Genomic DNA, 18,607 nt, shown 5'->3' with positions numbered 1-18,607 from the left:
TTTAGTTGCATATATAGAACACCAGGATCCAATATTGACTTTTTTACTCACAGCATGGAAGGATTATTTACGACTCTATATCAGAAAAGGGTGTTTATTTGTGGAGACTTCAACATAGACTTGCTAAATCCAAATCACAACAAAAACACAGATGAATTTATCGATACCATGTACAGCATTGGGCTATTTCCCCTCATAACAAGGCCAAGCAGAATAACAACACATTGTGCCACCTTAATAGATAATATATTTACAAATGTTATGGATAATAACATAAAAAGTGGGCTATTAATCAATGATATTAGCGACCATTTACCCATTTTTGCAGCTTATGAGTGTAAAAACAAGAGCAACAAAAACAAGAGAACCATTATGTATCGAAGAATTAGAACAGAAAAGACGTTAAACAGTTTTAGAAATGAGCTAGTAAAGCAAGACTGGAAAACTGTATATGATGAGAATGATGTTGACAAATCATATGAAACATTCTTGCAAATATTTAAGATATTATATGATAAACACTGTCCAGTAACACAATGTAAAATAAATAAAAAATATGCAGGACGACCGTGGATGACAAAAGGCCTACAAAATGCCTGCAAAAAAAAGAATACCCTTTATCGAGAATTTATAAAACATAGAACTATTGAAGCGGAAAAGAAGTATAAAACATATAAAAATAAACTAACTAATATTATGAGAACTTGTAAAAAAGAATACTTTTGTAAAAAGCTAGAATATTATAAAAACAATACAAAAGGTTTATGGAGTACACTAAACACCGTAATTAAAAATGGAACAAAGAATAATCAATATCCACAGTATCTTATAGACAAAGGAAGCAGTGTTAAAGAAATGAAGGAGGTAGCCAATGGATTCAATTCATTTTTTGTAAATATAGGACCAAAACTGGCAGAGGAAATAAAAGTGGATGGGACAGAAATAGATCCAACTAATTATGTGGAGGGAAATAAAAGCTCAATGTTTTTAACGGCTGTGGAAGAAAAAGAAATTTATGAAATAGTCAAAGGATTTAAGAACAAAACCAGTACAGACTGGGATGATATTGACATGGTAACTGTGAAGAAAGTTATTGATGGTATTGCAAAACCACTAACTTATGTTTTTAACCTGTCTTTCCAAAAAGGAATATTCCCACATAAGATGAAAATTGCCAAAGTTATTCCGATATTCAAAGAAGGCGACAAACATAACTTCAGTAACTATAGGCCAATATCAATACTCTCCCAGTTTTCAAAAATACTAGAAAAATTATTCATAAAACGATTTGATGGTTTTGTTGAGAAACACAAGTTGCTAACTGATAGTCAATATGGTTTCAGAAACAATAGATCAACAACAATGGCCCTCATAGAACTAGTAGAAGAAATAACAGACTCTATTGACACAAAGAGGTACGCACTGGGAGTGTTTTTAGATCTCAAGAAAGCATTTGACACAGTTAATCATGATATACTAACAAGAAAATTAGAGAAATATGGTATCCGTGGCCATGTTTTGCATTGGTTGAAGAGCTATTTACGAAACCGTCAACAGTTTGTACATATTGATCAGATTGCGTCTAATCTTATGGACATTACTTGTGGGGTCCCTCAAGGATCAGTCTTAGGACCAAAACTATTTATAATGTACATAAATGACATTTGTCATGTGTCAAATGTATTAAAATTTGTGTTATTTGCAGATGACACAAATATTTTTTATTGTGATGTGGAATTACAGCAGCTTTTGGATGTAATTACAAAGGAAATGAACAATGTTAACAGATGGTTTAAAGCAAATAAGCTGTCTTTAAATCTGAATAAAACAAATTTTATGTTATTTGGACAACGAAGCAAAAATATAAATGTAAAATTAAATATTGACAATGTTAACATAAAAAGAGTAAATGAAATCAAATTCCTTGGTGTAATTCTTGATCACAAAATCTGCTGGAAGCCGCATATTAAATATGTTCAGGGGAAGTTGGCACGGAGCATTGCCGTCCTGGGAAAAACAAGGCAAATTTTCAGCCAGAGAGCACTTTATATTTTATATTGTGCATTAATTTTGCCATATCTGTCATACTGCCTAGAGGTATGGGGAAACACATACAAAAGTAATCTCCAAACACTGATTAAAATGCAGAAAAGAGCCATCAGATTCATCAATAAAGCAGGATTTAGAGACCACACAAACAGATTTTTCCTAGAATTACAAACCCTAAAACTTCAAGATATGATTCAGCTTAAAACTGCACAAATAATATTCAAAGCAAGAAACAATCTACTTCCAGACAACATAAGAAAACTGTTTACAGAAAGAGAAGGAGGTTATAGTTTAAGAGGGGAGCTGAATTTCAAAATACACCATGCTAGGACAACATTAAAAAGTATGTGTTTGTCAATATCAGGGGTTAAATTATGGAACAGTTTGAGAGATGAATTAAAGAAAAGTAAAACTATAGGCATATTTAAGAGAATATTTAAAACACACCTTTTGAATAAATATCAGGATGAAGAACAGCAGTTTGACCAGGGGCGGTAATGACAGAGCCAATTGAAAATTAAACAAACAAACAAAACATATACAGAAATTAAGTATCATATAAGGGAAATGTTATGTGAATGTGTATGAAAAGTATAAATATGTAAAAGTTAAGATATCACCGTAGGAGGTGTGGATAATAGGGGTAGGATTAAATAAGTTTAACTTCTTCCTACTCCTTTTCGAGCATGTAGTTATGTAACACATGCAGGTTGTTGCTGCAGTCTTCGTTTTTCTTTTAAGTTTAGTATGCATGTGTTTGTTTATGGTGACGACCTATTTCTGTTTTGTTTCTTTTTTTTTTGCATGTTCGAAATAAATTCATTCATTCATTCATTCATTCATTCACTCTAGCAGTGAGATGGTATTTAGCTTTAAGCTGCTGTGTAGATTTAACATTTATCATTTAATTTTTCTTCTTTTTTACTTTATAGAATGACAGCTCACACATTTTGGGTGTATTGTATTTCGAGGTGGCTCTACAAGTATTAGTAAAGAGGCAGTTGGTGCAACTTTTGTACAGTGAAACCAAGCAGAGGGCAGTAGGTTTGAATTTCTCTTACTCCTCTGTCCACTGTTGCTGTACGGTGTCATCATGCACTCTAAAGATGTAGAAATATAAGAAATCTCCTCCACAGCTGCGTAGAGCAAGTTTTGGCAGTTACCTGCTGTCTGAGGTGGTGGAAAAACATGAATTATGAATGAAAAATTAACAGTTGTGCGTTAGACAGACAGCAAGAACAAGGGAAAAAGAGAAAAGCCTGACCCAGACTAAGAGGGGGAATTATTTGAACTCCTGTAATTCTCTGTTTCTAAATGGGACATTCTTCGTAGTGGGGTTTGCTGTCATTGTCATATGATTGTGTGGAAAGCATTAACTTGTCCTGCGGTGATAATTTCTGCCCGACATGTTCATAATACGAAATATTGGATCTTTTCATGAAATGGGGAGGGCTGAAGCTGTGGTGATCAGTGGAGCTTAATTTTTTAATCAACTTCTCTTTTAAATGAAGCTTTATTAAATTACACGCTCACACAGTGGGAGTAGGACACAGACAGAGATGGCCCAGTGTAAGAAAAGAGCTTTGTGGAATAATTAAATAAAATTAATAAAAAATGTCTGCTAGCATAGACTGAGGAGAATAGAGCGGAGAGGACACCCAGTAGCCATTTTCAAGATCTGCTTTTCTTTCATTCTTTTTCATTAGTGTCTCAGGAAATTTACCATGTGAAATTATGAATAGAAGAAAGGGATACATGGTCTACAAGATATTGATGGATGATAAATGGAGACACAATAACACTAAATATTTCCACATTCTTCACAGGCCTTGTGCACAGAAATGAAATGTTTTTTATTTCTGTCCCTGCACTGTCTAAGAATCATATCTGGCTGTGTTTTGGCTGATTTGTTCAGCCTGAAGGTCTTGTTTGATTCATGTGTTGGAAAAAGTAGGCCTCCTTTTATATGAAAAACAAGAATATTACAGTTACGTCAAGAAGACCTTCTGCTGACAAACATTAGAATTGTTGACGTAATTAGAAATTCAAGTGTTCACTCAATGCCCAAGTTTGGTTTTGGATAAATCTTTACAGCTGTTTTCTCGATCTTGACCCAGGCAATTATATTTAAATTTAGGGGTTGGTGGATAACCTGCTTTGGCTGATTATGGGGGCTGATATAAGGCAAATATCTGTATCACTGTTTTAAGTTTGAGTTTTGATCTGACATTTCCTTGAGTCTTCTGAACACAGTCGTATGTTGGTGGATTATTTCAAGTGTAATTTTGAAATTTTATTGTTCCTACCATGAAAGTTCATCAATTCCAAATTTCAGTTATAGATACTGGCCCTGGAAAACCAATATCAGTTCAATTCTATTCCTACGTTGTTTTGGAAATTCTGACAACATTGTCTCACAGATGCTGGTCTACTTTAGTCCAAGTCCACTGAGACCTGCATGAGATGCATTGTGATGGTTTGAGGTCTGTCTAAAGCGTTTGACTTGATTGACAGGTGACCAAGGTAAAGGGCATAAAACCATTTGGAGCAGGAGGGAACTTTTCTACTTATGCCTTTTTAGGAAAGACGTTAAACTGTAATGAAGAACAGACCATTACAATGCAAAAATGACCCAGAGTTACTCTGGAGAAACCCAATCTCAGGCCAACCTTAAAAAGTAAAAATACCTACCAACTTGGGTGGATGTTGGCTTACTGCACAAGAAGCCCGATAAATCGGACAGTATTTTCTTATTTTTCCAATTAATAGCAATGGCGTTGTCTATCAGTGTTATATTTTTCTACCTAATAAAAGCTGCCTGTCTCAATAAGAATGCAAATAGAAACAATGCAATCATTAAATTCCAGCACATTCCAGATACATAAATGTTCTGATTATGAAGTCTTTCTTAGCGGTGATTATCACCCTGGTCAGGATTATATAAAGATCAGTTCTTATAGATCACCTGGGTTTGTCCTGTGAGGTCAGCACTGAAATAAAACTGCTTCTCTCCAGCGTTTATGCACCAGAAATGTTTTGTCAATGTTTGGACAATGGCTGGATCACATCTTTCTCCGATTGCAAACTGTGAGATGGTTATTTCCTCTCTGTTGACAGCTTTTGTCTCATGCTCCCACAGAAGTAGATTTAGTTTATCCTGTTCGTCCTAACTGTACTGTCCCATGTTTTATTCATTATAGAAGAATTTCTCTCCATCCCTTTCCTGTTTTACTGCTTTCTCTGTAGTTTCACACAGCTGTCCTTCAAGTTTTGGTCAGCTTTATGATTATTTATTGTCTTTTAAGAGGACCCATGTGGTGCTTTAAGCTAAAGATTGGCTTGTGTAAAATGCTTTTTCCCCCAATAGTGTCACTAATATTTATTTCCTGATGTTCAACCAAAGAGGTGAGGAAAATGACCTGCATGTTTATTTAAAATTTGCAGATTTATCTGTAATGTTCAATAATGTGCTTGAACTGCTGTTATAGTTTTTGATGGCCTATTGGACTGGACCATGCTGTTTAATAGTTTTTGTTAATGAATCTGAATTTGGGTGGATCAAGTGGCAAGTTTGGTTGCATTTGTGGTTCCTCTGTTTAACTTTTCACATCCTGACATGGATAGTTTGTGAGTCAGTGTGGGAGTGATATTTTGGTTTATTCTTATTTGTGAAGCTTGTTAATTTTCTACAATTTATTTTACCTTTAACTTTGTCTGGCCCGTCCAAAAGGGTTGAGGGTAAGATAAGATAAGATGTAAATTTTGTTGTCTTGAGGTTACTTTTCTTTAAGTCTGTGCACATGGCAAACTGGAAAGAGGATTGGCAGTGACAAAACGACCTGAGACGATACAAAGTGTTTTTCATTTTATTTATATTTTTCGCAATTAAAAACTGCATGCATCTTAGAACCGTATCTTGCTGGATTTGTTTTGTTTCAGGTGTGATGCAGCTGCACCTGTGCACTCCCTGTGGTAAAGACAACAGGACTAGGAAAAGGTTACAGACCAAATTGACATTCCCAGTTTTTTATCATAGGGTCAAAGCTTGCATTATGCGCACTTTTCTTTTTCTTGCAAGAGGAGATTATATTAAGGGTAGGCTGTGATAAAACTACAAATTAGTTGTGATAATTATTTTAAAGAAAATTTAATTTGCTGTATATTTTTACTTGTGTAATTCAGAACATCATTAAAAAAGGGACAGCGTTGTCAGTTTGAAAAAGCATTTCCTAATGATGTCCAGAAAAAAGAGAGACCCCACTTGTCACACACTTGAGTGTTTTTTTGTCAGAGCACTGTAGTTAAGCTGGCTAAAACAAGCTTTTGGTCTAATTTATGGATAGTTTGATCAAACAGCTTTCGCACATACTAAATAACCTTCAAAGACCTGCTCTATGCAGTTTTTTTTTAAACTGTCCTTTTTTTAAAAAAAAATACTTTGATTAGTATAAGATCGCTGTCATAATTTACAGATCATAATAAGATGTGCTCTAACTTTTTGAGCATTTTTGGGCCATGTTTTCATATTTTCATGAAAATGCGTTTCTTTCCTTCAATTTAAATATCACCCCAGTGTTTTGAGTGACAGCCCATTTTGTCAAATCCAGCTTGTGTACCTGTCATCTGCCGATGCACACACAGCTAGACTTCAGCCCTAGCGACCCCTATGAATAGAAACATGCTGGTGAAAACACTAAAAACTATATTTTGGAAAGATTGCATCTGAAATGGACGTAAATTGTTTGGAAAAGATTGTGGTGTCTGCAGCAGATTTTTAAAAGACTATCTCTCAACTTGACCCGGTATTTTTTTTTTTTTTTTACAGCTTCCTCCTTAAGTATAAAGTTGTCATGTTGTGCATTTCTTGCTTTTCAATTGTGCTTTCACTCAAAAATTTCCAAAGTGGAATGTGACTGGAAACCCTATACTTAGCCATGCTTTCAAAGAAAATAAAAACACCTTTGGTGTCCACAGTGCATCCAGTTCACTCATCCATCTATAGTATGATATCTAATGTCAGTCACACAATTTTTGGCAGCACTTCAATGCTGAACTACAGTAAAATCATATTTTGGCACCTCATATTGTGCTCACACTCACCGCAGAGCGTGTCGTTGGGCTAATTCAGTTAGCCCAAACCTGTTCCAGCTAAAGCTCTGAAGTTGTACACTCGTACCCAGTATGTTGTGAAATTGCAAACACTTTTATGTCCGTCTGTCTATCAAACTTTATAATGCTCTGATTTTTGCCCCACTGGCAGTGTCTTTTAATTAGATTATACTGGAGGAATAACCAGAGTTCAAAATGCCAATTTGTGTCCCAGACGGTGTAAAATTTGCTGTTACACTGCTGCAAAACAGAGCAGGTGAGAGCAGACAAGGTCCTCAGGCAAAGAGCAGCTGGCTGCTCCTTAAGAGTCACTCTCTCCCCTTTCTCTCACCCACCTTTCACATCTTTGCAGTCAGACACTTGAGGCATTAGAGGATGAATAAAAAATGTTATTCAATAGTCTGACAATCAAAGTAAAATGCCAAAGTTTTCCCACAGATGATGTCTCTGAGGTAGAAGTGTCTGTACTGCAAAGAACAGTGATGTTGACATCACTTTGGCAATCAGTGAAAGCATACATTCTGCATATTGAAAGTGACATCTTGTTATGTGACTCTGGCATTGTACTGATTTATGAGAGGTCAACTGAGTGTCTGCAGCTGAGGGTAAAAACAAATGATGAAACCATTTATGCCAGCCACTGTTTTGCAATTTCAGACATTTGCTGATTGAAATTTCACAAAAAATGAACAGCTACTGTTAAAGCTTTTGTGTGCTTGCAAAAAATCTGACTCATACACCATTTTATTGAAAATGCTAACCATGTGTTAAAAGATATGGTCAGCGAAAGCAGCAACATGAACAGCTGCAGGTAATTAGATCTGGCCCTGGAACAAGCAGGGATTCAAAGTAAACATGGACGCTTTCCACAATCAACAACATTTACAAAAACTGAAGAAGGAAGCTACTGAATTTGTGAAGAATGTGCAGCTGAATGGAAAGCATGGGTGCATGGAGCCAGCAGATGTTGGAAATTAAACACATGCTGCATGTGGCTAACAGGACTGTGGACTTGTTCTTCTGATGGTGGACCCTAGAGCTCTCTGGGGCTAGAGGACAGCTGTTCTGGGTTAATACTTACAGGTTTACATCCAGCCAGCCAGGGCTAAGATTTTTCCTGAGAATTTCCTTCAGGGGAAACTGACTTAATATAAGTTGCGTATCTATGGCCTGCTTCTCTTGTGCGCAACAAGAAGTCTGATACTGTTACTTTAAAGCACTGAAAAGTTTGTAATTGGAGGACTGGCAGTTGGAGCTTGATGTTTGTGGCCATAATGTTCACTGAGATACAACAGCAGCATTAGGTCATATAGTAAGGCAGTGCTATTCATTTAGCGTCCTGCAGGCCACATGCAGCCCAAAAGCAACCCCTGAGTGGCCCAAAAGCAGCTGCCAAGTGATTGAGATTCGGGTCCGATGAGAAAAACATCTTTTACTAACACTGACAAGTTCTTGCAAAAATTCCAACATTATTACAAGTACTGACTGCAACACCTATCATAACCTATCAACTAACCCAATGCATTATGCCATTGAGCAGGTGTTTGAAAAGTTTACATTTATATATTTATTTTACCGCCAAGTCCAAAAATGAAACCAATGTATTTGCTCTGGATCGAGTGCATTACTGTTTTGAAAGATTAAAATGTCCAAAGACACCCCAGTGAAAAACATGCCCCATTCTGGACAAACTTTCCCGAGGGATCTCATGAGGGGTCTGCTAAAATTCAGTTTGACTGTGTCAACTGTTACAACCAGGGCTGTACTACAGTAAAGCAGACTTGCATAACTCAGGAGAGGGCTACAGCAGCTTAACTTTGCTAAAGATGTGTGGCCCAGCTCATGTTCTTAGTCTGAAAAACCACATTTTTGATTGAATAGCCCTGTAGTAAGGGTTTCATAATCCAGATTCTTTATGAAAATATAAAGGAAACTTACAATATAAGAGCTTTGGTTTGGTCAGCTCCGTTTTATGTTAAAATCTGTTGTTAATTTCCTGGCTTCCCTTTGCCCAAGAGCAGCATGTAAAGTTTACGTTTTTTTTTTTTTTTTTTTTTAATTTTTAAATTTTTTATTTTTTTAACTTGAGCAGCAAACGTCTATAAAACAATACATACTTGCATTTACTCCTGCATTTATGTTTCTAGCTTCTCTGCAAGTAGCAGTGCAATGACCTTGTTCAGACATAAAATGACTGGAATGCCTCTTGGTAGGTCTGACTGTGTGGCATCCCTTTGCCAAATACTCACCCACTGGCCTGCACAACCTGTAAGTGCAGGTCTGTCTCACTGAAACAACCTGCTCAGTTTATCATTAATAACTGCCTGAGATTTGACTCAGACTCTGCTTTTGCCTGGCTCTTTGGCCGTTACAGCAAAAACATGTCAGAAGTATTGAAAGTAGTAATGTCAAATTATTTGTACTAATCTGTGTAAGTGTTTGTTCTGACTCATGAAGCAGTGGGTGTTTCTAGGGTTGGGAGTTTGGGACACAACTTTACAGAAATGTACTTGAACATTTACCCTTTGTTTAACCCCATAGCCTCTAAAGTGAAACTTACTCAGCAAAACATTTGGTGCCCATTCAGTATACTGTTAGAATTCCAAAACAGCAGTCATGTAGAGGTTATTCCTTACAGCAATGGTTTTTCACTGTCTAAACATATTACTGAAATCCATCAAACAGAATAGTATTTATGTCAGAAGGGTTAGATTAGAAATTAATGTAGGTATAGTTTTTAATTTTAAACTTTAGGCTAGGGCTTTTCTTTTCTGAATTTAAGGTATTTTTTTCTTGTTTTTAGTTGTATGTTTAATCCCCAAATACAATATTGGTTGAACACAGAAATCATCAGTTTTGATGGTTGCATTTATTCTGGTTACAGAATAGACACAGATGACCCCTGCATGCAGGACCCCCTGAGTGTGTAAACTTATAACCCCTCACACTTCCCTCACCCCTCACTTCTGCCCTGTCCAGCCAGGTGTGTCTGTTCAGTCGGCCCACTTACACCTGCAGGTTGGGTAGTTTATTATTACTTAACCGCAGCCGTCAGCTCCCATCAGGGTTTAAGATGAATGTTGCCAGCTGTTCCCCTGCTCTCATTATTTCTCTCCTTTTCTGACTCTGTCGTTTGATCTCTCTCCTCCTCAGGATTGCTCCACATGCAGCGGCCTCATGGTGGTGTCGAAGCTCCTTCAGTGGTGAGTACTTTACTGAAGACACAGACAAAAAAACTAGTTTTAAAAATTCTCTGAAAGTTCTGTCAAAAGTACAGCAAACTATCGAGGTGCAGATGAAAGAGGAAATTCTTTAATGCCTCCTTTTAGGGTTCTGTTGTAGATTTTATTTAGTGAAGTAAGGGATAGATGTGTCAGATAAGATGGTTCATATTCACTCTTACTGCTCCCCTGTGGATTCAGGGGTAGGGAGATATACATTATGTATCTCATGTTAAATCACTTGTAAATGCAGCAGGGTTGGGGAAATGGTCAAATCTACATTTAAAGGAGTGATGTTTTTTGTGGCCAGAGGGAAGCTGGACAATTTTTGAAGCCCTCCTTCTCCCTGGAGGAGGGCTAGGATCATTAGTTTTAGTTTTTTGAAGTGTTTGGCCTTTTGATGTTTCCTATGTTCTCTTTAGGCGGCCTGGCCTGAAGGATATTTAATATCACTCCTACAAATTTCCAGTTAGGAATAATTTGAACTGAGCATCTGTCAAAGAAACAGCCATTTAAATACATTGGTCATGGTTAAAGAGGCATAAAATGAGGCCAGATTAGACAGAGCACCTTTCTCTGAAGGCTGGCTGTGGTCGGGGCCATCCTGGGGCACAGAGACCCAGAAAAATCGCTCCTTCTTCCAATTCATTAGGTATAACTATCTAACACCACTTGGATTCAAACTCTCCTCTGGCTGCCCTCCTTGTGGCCAGCCATGCCTGCCTCTCCTGCCCCTGTGGCTTGGTGGGGATTGTCTTAAGGTCTCAGGAAGTTGATATTTTATTTATAAATTTCCAGTGTAGTCAGGACTAGATTACAATTCTCTGTCTTTGATGTTTTGAGTAAAAAGGGAAGCTTGCCTCCCCAATGTCTTCACTTCAAACATTCCCCTTGTGTTTCCACTAGGGTGTGCAGGAGGACCTTTGTCAGTGTATACAGTCTTAGAATATATCTCTGTCCAAGATAGTCACAAAAGTGTCCATTATCGTCTGAATTAAGCTTTCTACACCTACAAAGTGTTCTGCTTGTCCCCGCTCTGTCAAAAATTTAATCATTTTTTTTTTATTTTTCAACTGGCATCTGTTCTTACAGAAAATAAACCAATGGAATATATGTATTATTATGAAGACAACAAGGAAGAATAAGTGAATTGTATCATAGATATTGTTCAAAAAGCTGTCAAATTCTGTAAAAAATAAAACATTCTTTTTATCCTCACAGCAGGGGACTCTTCACCTGCACTGAAGGTTTCTACTTGTTAAACTAATATTACGAAGAGTATGATTTGTGATCTTACTCTTTGTGCACATTTAAAGGGACCACTTTGTTGTGCTTTGGCACCACTCTGATAAACTAATCGGTTGAATTGACTGATACACCCTTCCCTTCCTTAAAGTTCTCCCCTATCACTTATAGACCTAGATGACTATAGGTGAAGGCGGGTTGCGTGAGAAGAGCACCTCAGACTCTAACTCTGAAAAGAAATAAACAACGCATTAGTTCCACATTGACATGAAACGGAGATGGAGGAAGAGAGGAGTGAGGTTAGAGGAAGTCCACTGCTGGAGAGCGTGTTAGTGGGCAGAGACAGTGTGTTCAAGCACTCTCACGCTCTGTCTCTCTCTTATTCTATCTACCAGATTTTTTTTTTCTAGGATGCAGACTATCTGCACCTTTCAGTCTCTCCCCTCTGTATAACTCTTACTATTTCAGATTAATTCAAGTTTGATGCAAAGTCTTGCCAGTTTGTTTTACAGTTAGTTATGTAACAAAGATACCAAGATTATACTAAGATACAGGTTACTTAAATCTTTGAAACATAATTTTTAATGCAACAAATTCATTTGTTAGTGTGATTTGTCATTGTAAAAGCACTACCATCATGTTTAGTCACACCATTTGGAGAACCAGTTAAATAACTAATGGTCCCATTCTACCACCACAACCTACAAGCACTTTGCACAACTTCAGACTGACTTTAGGATTTATAGGTCTTTTTTTTTTCTTCCTTGACATGGTTGCCCTTATTCTATCACACAATAGCACCAATGCAATTAACCCTGAGAATGTTCATTAGAAAATTAGGTGAGCCTTAAGTGTTAATTGTCTAAAAATAGTTATCTCTGCGGTAAATAGATCACCTAAGGTCTGAACTAATCACTAATGAATAGAGAGTGGGAATTCTAATGTAGTGCCAAAATGTTGCTACAGTAATCACTTGTACAATGTAAAATACGTTTTTCTTTTTGTCACTTTTATTCTTCATTGTTAGATTGAAAACCTACACCAAGATTTTTTGTCAGTTAAAATTAAATCTGAAGTTACAAGAAGAACATGTTTTTTTTTAATGCAGTTATTATAATAAGTTGGGATCAGCATGACTCAGAGACTATCTGATGGGAATCCATAAAACCCGACTGATATCAGATGATTTTAATTCATATGATTGGATAGGATACACACACACTTTCACTAAACCAGTGAATTACTCCCAACTGATTATGGAATTTGGAAAAAACCCAAATCAGCATTTGGTGGAGCTGAATCCCTAAGAACTATTCTTAAAGGGATACATTTGATAAGTCTTTAAACCCCTCTCCAAAGGGTTTTGGGGTATTTGGTGATGTGTATTGTTTTTTAATCCACAAAATTAGGAGCCAGCTACTGAAGTCTTTGCATGAACAAGATGTCTTCCTTTGCAGTATTGTGCTTAATGCTAAATAATGGTTGTCATTTGGGCTGAGCTACACTTAGTTAATTCCGGAGAATGAGGGAATTGTCGGTATATTGATGTTAGAGGAACCATGCTGCCACTGCACACTTTCAGGTTGGATTGAGTGTTAAATAAGTAGATAACAGGGAGTAGTTAATCGGTGTGAAGTTGTAACTTTATCCTCTCTACCTTGGCTCGTCCTGGAGGTGGGAGGAGACGGTGTTGGAGGTGAATGTGCTGTAAGTGTGGAACTGCTGTGGAAAAGGCTGTCAGGCTTCATTAGCCCAAGCCATCTCTATCTCAGGAGGAATGTGGCCAGTGGTTTAAAACCAATTTCCATTACCTTCCTTCATTTTATTAACTTCCGTACCATTACCAGGGAGCTTCCCTTTGACAGTCGTTCCTCCTCACTGTCTTGTACTTCTAAGAGATCCCTGCGGGAGCGAGGTTGTGAAACCTCACTTATCCTGCGCTCTGTGTTCCCTTTAATCGCAAAGCACTGTGTCTCAGCCCTCTTCAGCCTTGTGCCAAAAGTGTGTGCTGCGCATGTGTCAGTCTCAGATTTCAGATGCTTAGGCCCTCACTTGAACCTCCTTGACATCTGCACGAAGGATAAGAGCCAGCACAAGTACCCAGTCAAAACTTTAGTTTACCCCCTTTGGTTCTCTGATCATCTGTTCAGAGAAAATCCACGGTAACATGAGTAAAGTCCTCTTAAAAGTTCAAAACAGCTCTCTCAGTCTAGTTTGAATTGTCACCAGCTGAATCTGAGGCAGAGATATTGTGCTGGGATAATCCTGTGGGAGTCAGAGACGTGTGGTAAATAGTAACAGCTATATCTCCATGACCCCCAGTCCTCCACGACTCACTGGATCTGTTGGGAGCGTTTGCCCATGAACGAGATGAGCTTTTTTTGCAGCATGAGTGAGGAAGAAGAGTATGAAGCTTGTGAGACACCCTTCTTCGTGACTGCCACTCGGGAGCTGAGGGAAATGGAGGAGGAGGTGAAAGGCCAGGTGTCTGCCACAGGATTTAATTAGAAAGACTGGATGCTTTGTCCTCTGAAAACTTGCTCCAGGCGTTCTTTAATTGCCCCATTCTCAATTTCTTCTAGTTTCTCTGAGTTCATTAGTATTCATCTTGCACCAGCATTTGAATGTTGATTTCAAGGATATTTTACTTTACTTAACTTGAAACTCCCTTCTTAACACTTCATATAGCTCATAGCTCAATTACAAAGTTGTCGTCCCATTACAGATGTTGCTGTTGAAGCCACATAAGTTTACCTGAAGAGGTCAGCAACTGCCTGTTGATTAACCTACTCTATTAAGGCTAACAGGACATATGAAGACATGGAAGGTTACAGCAAATGTAAGGACACAAAAACAGTTACAAAAGGATGATAAGGTTATACACACAGTGGGATATTTTAGGCGATTGTCTATTCTTTTATTGATGCGGCAAAAGAAAAGAGAGGGACTTCAGTGCATCAAAGCAGAGTGAGCATTTTCGTTCTCCAGTTCAGACTCTGGTTGTTTATTAACTGACCGTTCAGAGCAGAAAACTTAAAAAGAAGAATTTCATTTCAATCAGGGATTGATTTAACATTTAATGAAACCCATCAGGGGGATTTGATCTTAAGTTTTGATAAACCAGAGAATGTAATAGGCAATTAACTGCTATATTTTTGTGATTCATTTGATGGTATTACTAAAATGTTAATAATGTAAGAATGCTTTTAAGAGAAAGCAGATTGCTTTTTTTGAGGTCTTTTCTCAGCCTGGAGCTTTATCAGCTGTGTTTAGCCCAGTTACCAGCATTTAAGAAGAGAAAGTGGAGATTAACCCCAGCAATAACACTGACCATCATTCATTAAAACTGTAATCATGCGTAAAATGAGATTGATAGAAATTTCTCTAAAAGGTGGAGAAAAGGGAATAGAAAAGGAATTACATTGCCCGATACAGGATTTAATGGACAGAAAGTTAATTCAACCACTTTCAAAATATGGTAAGGCGCAAAATCCTCCTGGGCAAATTATAGACCTCTCCACCATCACCACTGTGTGTCTGATGGGAGACAGAGGTTATGCCCCTCCTTCCGATGTACGAACACACACACGCACTCACACTACCTGCACTGACACACACATACATACACTTACACATATTCCACTCTGCAATATAATATCTGGTTTATCTAGTAGCTGGGAGTAGTTAAATCCTTTGCGGGGAAGCACTCTGTTGGTAGGATTACCTCAGTATATGCCAGCCATTTTTCTCCTTATTATCCTATTTTTTTTCTCAACAGGCGAGTTTAAGGCCAGTGTTTTTAATGTTCAGCTCTGTGCAATCCCTAGCTTTTACACTGGATTTAATATTTATTTGGTTAATCACTTAAGCATCACCCTGAGCTCAGTATCTTGAGTAGTCATAGCGGGATTATGTGTATTGTGGGTGAAAGTCAGGACACAAACATCCTTTTTATACGCACAGCTTTAAAAAAGTTTCAAAAGAAATCTTTACTTTAAGACACCTTTGGCTTTCTGATGTAGTTAGACCACTTTAGCAGCTCTGTCTGACATTCATTTTAAAAACATCTTTCACACCTGAATGAATAAATGAAACAGCTGTCTCTATAAGAAATGGAAATTTGCTTGCTCCTTTTTTCCTGTAAATCATCATAAGTACTCAAGTGTATATGTATAATGTGAAAAAAGGCACAAAAAATTAATATAATAGAATAGTCATGCTGTGCTTGTTTTCTGCACTTCATGTTTTTTTTCCTGCTTTTCAACAGCCTGTCACCCCCTGCATGGTACACTAAAGAGTGGACTCTGTACCTGCTGTTTTAAAGGTTCATTTTGAACCTACATTCAAGGCTGACACCTAAGGAACCCTGCCTTTGATTGATTGTTGAGACCGTTGATCTAATTTTGAAGCCTTTGAATTTCTCCTCTGTGTCCTTCCTTTTTTTCTTACGGAGTGGAATAAACCTAATTTCCTCAAGCCTCACACAGAGCTGTGCTCTGCAAGGCGGGAAAACAGAGAGAATAAATAAATAAAGAAACCCAAGAAACAGGTCTTTCACAGCAGCACAGAGATTTTTATAGACTCGGTCAATTAAATTTGTCTTATTTGGAACGATGGGGCTCCGTTACTCAATAAGAGGTAATGTGGTTGAAAAGGCCTCTCACTGTGCGGCCATTAGGTGAGAGAATGTTACCATGGGAGTATTAACATGCAGGGATTACAGAAGCATAAGACTGATCCGAGCCCATTAGAATCAAGAGAAAGTTGAGGTGTGGGTGGGCAACGTGGGCTACCAAGTCCTGCTGTGAGGGTGAGAGATAGCGAGAGGATAGATCAGAGTCAAGACTTCATGGAAACCAGCGTGCTTCAGAGAGGAGACTCTGGCTTTTAGTTTTAACACTCAGTTATTCCCATAACATGGACTACAGAACATTACATTTACTGCTAATTGGTTGTTTAAAGCACCCACACATTGAATTTAGTATGAAACAGGTACGTGTCTGCAGAGAGTGTAAAATATTTTTACTGTTTCCATCATTGTGTTGGCCTTAATCATTCTACCATGCTGTGAAGCTTCCTTTTTCATTCGCTCATCACTGCTTCTGGTTGAGATTACGTCCATTTTTATAACACTTTTCATTAGAAAATTTTAACAGACACTTGTCCGAAGCGTACTCATGTACTTGGTCAGTATGATTATTGACATGCCTGTTTTTTGTGGAGCTACAATATTTGAAATCCAGAAACAATAGAAGTTGTTAAGGTTGCGATAAAGAAAACCAGATGGCAGTCTTGCACAGTGGGCGACTAACATTATAGTTTTGTGCACAAGCACTGACTTAGATGTGTGTTTTCTGGTGGCTGGCTCATACTGCAGAAGAGTTCTGGGAAGTTTTTTTTTTTTGATAGTGTTACGACCCAGTCTAGGGGTGCTGGGAAATAACATAAAGTGACCTCTCCTGTCTCACCACCAGAGCGTCTCAACACAGAAACGAAGAAACAGAATCAAGTTTGCAGTCTTAACCCAATGTTTTATTCTTTCAAAAGGTTTTTTTTTTCCTTTAGGTTACCTCAGGGAGGAACAGCAAACGAACAAAGAAACAAACAAAAATCACTCTGGTAAATCAAAAACTTACTTAACACTAGAGTTTAAAAAAAAAACATACAAACCCTGGGACTGACTCCCTGAACATAAAACAGGAGAAAAATTCCCCCCTTCCCACGCTGTTCTCCCCTACTACCGGGACTGCAAGTGTATCATTCAAAACCGGACAAAGTCAGATTTATACTGACAGCACACACACATACAGATTGGCAACGTCCTAACGCAGCTCAGACGAATGGCGGTGGTGAGGCAGAAGGGCCAGCGTCCGAACTACCGGAACCCCCTTTGAAAACCCCGTCATTCTAGTCCGGCCAATCGCTGCCCGCCATGTGACGTCCTCCTCCAACCAGAAGCCGGTGCGTCCCCACACCCCTCAGCCAATCATAGGTCACACCTGCAGGAGAGCGGCAAGTAGAACTAGAGAGAGACAGAGGACAGAGAGAGAAACAAACAAAACAGCGCTTCCCCATCCGCGCTACAAACATATGACTGACAGTCATAACACCCCCCCAACTAAGATCAAACATTTCTTCCCCTAAAAGAAATGATTGATCAACTACGAGTCCACTCTTGACAAAGCGTCCGCAACCACATTCTCAACCCCTTTAATGTGACGGACCTCGATGTTAAAATCCTGCAGCAACAGGGACCAGCGCATGAGACGCTGGTTGCTGTTGCACATCCGAGATAAAAACACAAGAGGATTGTGATCCGAAAACACAACAACCGGCTCGGAACTGGACCCAACATAGACTTCAAAATGCTGTAAAGACCACAGCAACGCAAGGGCCTCCTTTTCAATGGTGCTGTAGTTAACTTGATGTCTGTTAAATTTCTTCGAGAAATAGCAGACAGGGTGGTCGATGCCACACTGATCCTCCTGTAAGAGGACAGCGCCCGCGCCAGTAGCGCTGGCATCCACCTCCACTTTAAAAGGACGCTCAAAATCAGGCGCAGTGAGCACCGGGGCACTGCACAGAAGGGCCTTAGCGGACTCAAATGACTCCTGACAATCAGGAGTCCACACGAACGAAACACTCGGACTTAACAGACTGGTGAGCGGCGACACAACACTGGCAAAGTTTTTACAAAACCCACGGTAATAACCGCACATACCCAAAAACCTGCGGAGTTGACGCCGGGTCTTCGGCTCTGGAAAGTCAAGAATGGCCTGAACTTTAGCCGTCAGAGGTCTCACCTGACCCTGACCGACCTGCTTACCTAGATAGGTGACAACAGCTTTACCGAACTCACACTTGGCCAGATTCAGAGTTAGAGAGGCCGCCATCAGACGGCTGAAAACTTCTCTCAGCGTTTCCACATGCTCAGACCAAGAGGATGAAAAACACACAATGTCATCTAGGTAAGCTTCACAGTT

General features: G+C 38.5%; 1 protein-coding gene across 1 annotated transcript in view; it reads left to right on the top strand.

The window, feature by feature from the left end:
* Nucleotides 1-18,607, top strand: part of zfhx3b (zinc finger homeobox 3b) — a 333,079-nt gene that overhangs the window by 6,577 nt on the left and 307,895 nt on the right. Inside the window, exon 3 of the mRNA XM_074666024.1 lies at nucleotides 10,312-10,361. The gene's annotated coding sequence lies outside the window, so the exon portion shown is untranslated. The remainder of the gene's footprint in view (nucleotides 1-10,311; nucleotides 10,362-18,607) is intronic.

Source organism: Halichoeres trimaculatus, unplaced genomic scaffold, assembly GCF_033239565.1.
Source record: "Halichoeres trimaculatus isolate MK-OKI-2021-1 unplaced genomic scaffold, fHalTri1.1 fHalTri1_scaffold_3, whole genome shotgun sequence".
Taxonomy (NCBI): Eukaryota; Metazoa; Chordata; class Actinopteri; order Labriformes; family Labridae; genus Halichoeres; species Halichoeres trimaculatus.
This window is presented reverse-complemented; position numbering and strand designations above follow the sequence as displayed.